We start from the raw sequence: 7,500 nt of genomic DNA, 5'->3' as shown, positions 1-7,500 counted from the left end.
CGCTGGAAAACGATCCCTGGAAGAGTATGTGCTAGGATTGTTCAACTTTTAATAAGTTTTAGGACTAATTCCAAAACCAGCAATAATTCCTGATCAAATTATTCCCCTGGAAATGCTTCTACACGTTCTTTTTATTAAGATTTCTCTGGCTGCCAGAAATGAAATATGAGCCTTACCAGAGAAAAAGTAAAGGAAGGCCAGAGCAAATTCTTATAAGCCCTTTTTTTTTTTTTTTTTTTTTTTTTTTTTTTTTTTTTTTTGAGGGGTGGAGGGGAAGGAGGCGGGAGTGCAGGTTGGAGCCAGAAAAATGACAAGTTATCTAACTCAGCTTTCATTCAGGTTCCCTACAATAGGAATTCATCCCCCTGGCCTTAACAGCGATGAGGCTTTCTAGCACATCCCGGATTTTGACTCGAGGAATTTGACTCGCCCTCTTTTGCTCTGGGGCTGAAGCCGGGTTCGGTGCACTTGTTGGGAGCTATTTTCTCATCGGCAGAGTCAGAGACCGAATTAGTCACCGACCCTTTGTTTTGATGTCGCAGCCCTTCTTTCTCCCGTGCGACGCTGCAGAAGGACTTGCTGGGCTCTGTGGGACAAGCCACCTGCACTTCCTTAGCTGTAGGGTATTTTTGACTCGCGTGGGCAGTAACTGCTGATCCCGAGTGCGGGAGAGCATCGGTAGAAGCTGCTCGTTTACTTCGGACTGATGAAGAGCTTACCTCTCGGGGGAAAAAAGGGTGTCTATTAACTGTTTATTAATGCGTCTTAATAACCGAAATTATCTCAATAGCATAGAGCTCGGGAGTAAGAACCATTAAATCTGTTCATGTTTTAAGAGGGATCAGCCTGAACAGAAATCAATTAGCACCGCAGACAAAACCAAGCCCTTCTAAAGACAAGTGTCACTGCATTTTCAGCATACTTCGGGAGCTAATCGTTAGCGCCGACCCCGTTCCTTGCCGCGTTGAAGCATTTCAGCATGAGGAGGCGCTGACAACCGTCCGCGGGATAACCTTGGGAAAGGTCCCCATTACCAGGAGGGAGTTATCCCTCCTTGGCCGTCCGTTTCACACCTGCTGAGGAAATCCCACGCGATCCCATGCCGCAGTGTGGGGCCAGCACCGGAGTTGCGCTGGGATACAGACGTATCTCTCCGCATCCGCCCCGCCTGCCGGGTGTGCGTCCCGGGGGGACACGGGCCCGCCCCGCCGGGGCTGGACAGGGGCTCGGCGACCGGACCGTGTCCCTCGCCGCTGTTCGTGGCATCGTTTGCGCCGGAGCAGGGTAGCACAGCACGGCAGCGCTGGGCGCATCCCCCTTGGGCAGCCCGAAGGGGCGGCTGCGGGTCGGTCTCCCGCACAGAGTGACTTTGCAGCCGGACTTCCCCGACCCCAAGTCTTCAGCCTTCCCTGGCTCTGTCAGAGCAGCTGCCCGCGCTGTGGCAGCCCGAGTACAAGTGTGTAGTCCGTGTCACCCTCCCCCCCGCTCCCTGTGCTGCTGCTAACCCCCGCACGACGCCCCCAGCCCCGGTCTCCCGCAGCAGCTGCGGGCGCCGCAGCCGGGAGCACCGGCGGCCGTGCCTCCCCCCGAGGCGGCCGATGCTCCGCCACCGCCCGGCGGCCCCTCTGCCTCCCGACCTGCCTCCCGTGGCCTCCGTGCCATCCCCGGCCCCGCGAAGGCCACCCCGGCGACAGACCCTGCCGACCCAGAAATTTCGGGGGGTGTCTGGGGAAGCTGAGAACAGAGATCTGTGGGTCTTTGCTGATCGCTGTGGGGTCGGCTGAGGGTCTCCGGAGTGCATTCAGTGTCTCGGCGTTCCGCCTTCGCTGTGCAGTGATGGTCACCCTCGCCTCTCCTCGGGGGTGCCACGCTGCCCCGACTACAGCCGGCAAACCCTCACTCCTTCAGGAGCTGCAACTCAGATGGACTTGGTTTACTTTCTCAGAAATAAAAGAAAAAAAAAAAAAGAAAAAAAAAGAAAAAAAAAAAAAAAAAAAAAAAAAATCAAATAGTAAAACCCTAATGCAGACTTGTAAAGGAGGGCGCACAACTTTGGGATTTCCCCCGTAGAAGCTGTTGAGGAAGTTTAATAACTAAAGTCAACGTGGCAGTCTAAAACCGTGGGAGCAGGTCAGGAGAACTGCTGCTATGGCGCCCTGGCCGTGGTTTCTTGGAGCTGTTGGGACTCCTCACAGACCTCATCTCTGCACTGTCAACCTCTAGCCTGCCTTCAAGGACCTGGGACCCTAAATCAGGAAATTCCCAGTTTTCCCCCTGCCCCGTATATTTCCCAGCTTTGCTCCTGCTTGGCAGAGTGGCTTTCACCCAGGAGATGGGTCTCCAGCTCCTGGCCATGCCATAGTAGGGAGGATTTCCAGCTACTGCCTCCTGTCTGCTCCACCTGTCCACGGGGCAGTGGAGGTGAGGGCCTGCCTCCCATCAGGGCTCTTGGTGAGTCGGAGGGTGAGACCTAGAGACAAGATTCGAGATAGAGAAAAGTGAATTTAAGGCATTCCTGCTGCAGCGGTTTTGGGGTTCTGCTCCGCGTCTGCTTTGTTTCCACATCTCTTGTTAGTTAGTTATGGGTTAAAATATAGATGTTGTTCAGAGTGCAGAACTCCAGAGGATACTTCAGATCTGGGTCAAAAGAGTGATTTCAGGCTCTGATGCTCAGCTTCCAAAAGACGCCTAGCTAGCACCTAGCTGCAGGAAATGGACATTAGAGGCATCTATTCTCAGAAGCCTCCTTTGCAAATCCCGCTGTGGACTCCATCAGCAGTTTTGGTCCCTGCCTTTCCTTTGGTGAGCCACTTTCTTGAATGCACGTTCTGGAGTATCGCTGGGCAAGAAGGTTTCATTAACATCTGCTGTTAATTGCCCAAGTCTGGCTGGTGGTTTGGCTATGGTCATTTCTTGACGGGCCTTTCTTGACCTTGTTACTGTAATTACCGAAGAATAAAGGTATGTTTGAAATTTGTTTTTATGGCCTGAATATTCTGCATACAGGATAAATTATACTTGCTCCTGCATCTCATCATTAGCATAATTTAACAATTAGCCAGCCAGCATTTGAATAGTCCAGGAACCAGTATTGCTGGCCAATGTTGACCAAAACATTTATATAAACAATGCCCATTCATACATATTTGCACAAATCAAAATATCTTGTCACACCCAGAAAAAATTACTAAAAAATAGGCAATGTTAATTTTGATATTTTACTGTATTTTGAACATAACTTCACCAATTTAAATACACTTAAAAATTCCCAAATATAAAAGTAGTCAGAAAGCAACTGCATCAGGTTTATAATGGTCAGAGATAAAAGAAAATGGGGCAAATCCAGACTACACTAAGGAAAATGACATCTCTATCACAGATTTTACCAGGACCAGCCTTTTACCCAAATTCTTTTTTCTTTTTTTTTTTTTTTTTTTTCCTGTTGATGCCTTGAGATAAATTAATTTATTTCTGGGCTCCAAACTCTTCAGAGGGTCATAAATCCTGATTAAAACATGCTCTTTCTTGAAGCTGCACCTGGATCACTTTTAGGAACATTTTTTTAAGTTCATGTAGAAGTTCCTCACTGATTAATAAAGTGAAATGTTGATAGGGTACTGGATTAAATGAAAATTTAGTCTTTCATTTACATCTCATAAGTATTCTTGAGAATGGTCCTTCTGACATGGACTAATGACAAATTTGTCTCCTGGATGACCAACTAGGACAAATTATTTAAAAATTACTAGTAGAAACAATTGCTGGAGACAAATTTACTTTTTTTCCCCTCTCATTTATTTGCTCTGGAATCCTCAATAACAATTTATATTACACCAAATAAGGTGTACCCAAGGCAAGTTATTTGTAAATGAGCAGAATATTTTACCTTTAGCTTGTGAGGAAGAAGAAGATCTCTCATTTTTGAAGGGTTCAGGTACAAGATTGTGAGGTTTTAGGCAAAGCTTACTTTTTATGAGGCACTCTTTTTGAAGGTATTGCTTCCAAATAATGACTGATGAAATTGTTGTCAGTTTCCAAAACTCACACTTCAAAGAAAACATTAATTTCTCTTGTGCTACTTTTCTAGAAGGGGAGTTAAGGCTTCTACTGAAATATTTATTTATGATCAGCTATGGAGAAGTAATGATAACCTCAGAGCAAGTCCGCCTTAGTCAGCTGTTATTATACTTCTGACAAACATGTTTGTCCCCTGGGAACAGACCACAGAGCTCTGATAGAGCTGAACATCTAGTACCAAACTAGTACTAGTTACAGCTGCAAATTGAGCTAATATCCCACCTTGCTGAATACCTCCTGTTGATGGCAGAGATATTCCAACCAACCTCCTTCCTGGGACACGCCACCTGTGCCTGCTCTCTGACTGCTTTCCATCCAGCACATTCAATTTATGGCCCTTGGCTTTTTCTCATACTTTTCAAAGTCTCAGCTGCCTCTGATACCTGCAGCCACACTCTCCAGGCTTTATTTCTTTCAGGCTTTTTAGACTGACCTCTCTTACCCTCTTTCCTTTACCTATCCCTTCCCTGGTGACTCCAGAGAAGATGGCTTCATCTATCACCTTCACTGTGACAGCATAGAATATCACTCTTCACTCAGATTCTGTCTTTGTACTTGTTTTCAAAATATCTTTTGCTGTTTTAACATACCAGCATTAATTCAGCCTAGCTCAGGGCAAGCTCCTGCATTCTCAGGCTGTGAGCATTTTCTTCCACTGTCCTCCCTTGATTAATATTCCTACCAACATCTCTGAATCTTGACCTTCCCTTACTGTCCTTCAAACCAGTTCTAAGTTTTACATAATTTAGATTAATGTAAGTTCCTTCAACAAATATAATTTATCTATTTTCCCTCTATCATTGTGTAACAGTGCACAGGTCTCCTTGATCCATTTGACCACCTACACTTGTGCTTTCCTTCTCTGCACCCCTTTGCTCCACACAAGTGTCAACAGTTTCAACACAACTGTTATGGTAGCTTTGACAATTGTGTATCTTACAGCACCTTTAACTACAATGTTACTATAGGAGCTTCTGCCTTTCCAGTACTTTTGATAACATCCTTATGGCTCATTGATTCAGTTTCCTTCTCAAGCAGCTACAACTTTGCCCAGTTCTCAGTAAGGAGCATCCTGTGAGGTTAGCTGTACAGTGTACTCCTCCTAATCTCTCCTGAAAATTGACTTCTCCAATTGCACCAGCGAAACACTCAACAGAATCAAGGCAGTGGATGGGTTGGGGCGCTGCTCACTGGAATACGAGTGATTATTTCCTCATCCTCTTTGCACAGGCCTTGTATCACACACCAGGCTTGTTCACACTCCAGTGCCAGGAAAGTATCTCAGGTTGCATGCCCAGCAGAGCCAGCTGAAGAGCACAGTTTTCATTTGTCAAGACTTAAAATAAACATAGATTCAAGCATGAACACAATTTATTTTATATATGTTTATACATAACTTTCATCTCAGTAAAAAAAATATTTTTCCACAGCCTGGACATTTTTAAAGAAATAATTTCCCTTTAGAACACCAAAATGTAATGTTTCCAAGTAAAAAAATACACATTGCATCTTGCAGTTGATGAGGTAAATGCTGTTCTTTAATGGGCTTCTTCAAGACAGTGTCCCTAGGCACTTGTGGAAGCTCCCAGAACATGTGGCTGTGAGATATTTTCTCCTCCCACACAAGCCCAGGACCATGGATCCCAAGGCATGACCCTAAATCTTGGGCTCAGAATCTCATCCCTGCAACAGACAGTGGGGATGATCATAAAGATAGGGAGCCTGGGTTCAGATTAATATTTTCAGGGCTGAATGCCAGGGAAGGTATTTTCTGGGATTTCACTGTGGGAAATAGTCTTCTCCAGGACACGACATAAGCTTTGTGGGGCATTATTCTTCTGCATTAAGATATATTATGAAACATGCTCATGTCATGTTTAGACAAACAGACCACAATCAGGGTTCTGAGACACAGTGTTGGCCTCAACCATTGAAGGTTCATTCCCATTCCATTCCCATTTCCAAAGGTAACAGCTCCTTCCTAACTTAAGTCAAGATTATTTTGAGTGTTTTCAAGGAATTCTAACAATGGACCTAAGTGCAAGCTCAAGTCCAAGGTTATTTTGCCTCTGGCTGGGGTCAAGCATGGGCTTTAAGCAAACTCAAGAAAGCCATGAGACAGGAAGCTGAGGGTGCATGAGATTCTTCTGGTGGACCAACACAGAAGAGAAATTGATCCACTAAATGGGAAGCCATGCAGTCACACAGCTGTGACCCTCTCACAGAGTTTGGATGTGTGGTATCAATGGATGCAGGAGGGGAAGAGGAGATAAAGCTCCCTTAGCCCTTTAAAAAATCCTTACTCACAGAAGCTAAAGTTCCATCACTTTGGCATTGTCATTTCACCTGCATTTTATCTGCAAGATAAATCTATTTCCTACCTGTAGATTATTTACGAATCTAAATGAAGACTTTCTCATCATCATGCTGTCATTCAAAGAAGCACCATTCCCATGGAAGGCAAGGGCCTCCAAGGAATCACACTCAACCATACATGAAAGTTGGGCATATATATAAATTGTTATGTATGTAAATTATTTTCATTAATATATTGGTGTAAATAGTAATATCAAACCAAGATCTTGATCTTGTGCATTTGTAGGGTGTTTGAATTAACAGCAATGCAAAACAAAATACAAAATTGTTGACATTACCAAAATGCCATATTTGAAGGTTGAGTCAAATGTGCTGCTTTTACTTAATAGTCTTTACTCCTACCTGTTTATTTGGCATTAATTCTATTCCCTCTTATTTTTGGTGATCACATCTATCATAGATATCAACAGGAGAGGGAAAGGTATAAGCAGTTGCAGTATGCAGCACTCCTCTCAGGACTCCTTGTAGATGACAGTGTCCATGTGCTGCTTCTCCCCCGGGCAAGCCTACATTTGCAGGGAGTTGTGGATTACGGCTGGAAACAGGCCTAATTTTTGGAACTATGAGATCTGTCCAAAACTTTTCCTTGGATTGGAAGACTCATCTCTATGTCTGATTCATAGGATTGAGCTGGTGTTAGTCTTTCCCTCTAGAATCGCCAGACTCGGTTTTGCTTCTTTACCCAACTGCCCATTTCCATAATAAAGGACTGCTAGACCATCTCCCCCCAGCCAGATTTTCCTGAATTTGTCCAAAGAGATGAGCCGTTTTCAGGAGGGGACCACCAAAGAGCCCTGCATAAGCACACTGTTAGAGTGCAACCTCTTCTCCATTATGAAACCAGCCTGAAAACCAAGAGATATCCATGAGATGGAAAATCTGACAGAGATGGAAGAAGAATCACTCTGACAATCAGCAGTGATCTGGTAGAATGTGATTTTTTTTTGAAAAAATTTGTTTTAGAGTTGGGTCATTCTGGCAGAAGAGGCTAGGGATGAGATTTTCACCAAAACTAGTCTGGGGATGGTGTTCTCACGAGTTATGAGA

The sequence above is a fragment of the Pyrgilauda ruficollis genome, unplaced genomic scaffold (genome assembly GCF_017590135.1).
Source record: "Pyrgilauda ruficollis isolate IOZ18807 unplaced genomic scaffold, ASM1759013v1 scaffold44, whole genome shotgun sequence".
Lineage (NCBI taxonomy): Eukaryota > Metazoa > Chordata > Aves > Passeriformes > Passeridae > Pyrgilauda > Pyrgilauda ruficollis.
The sequence above is the reverse complement of the archived record's forward strand: the minus strand, read 5'-3'. Positions refer to the sequence as shown.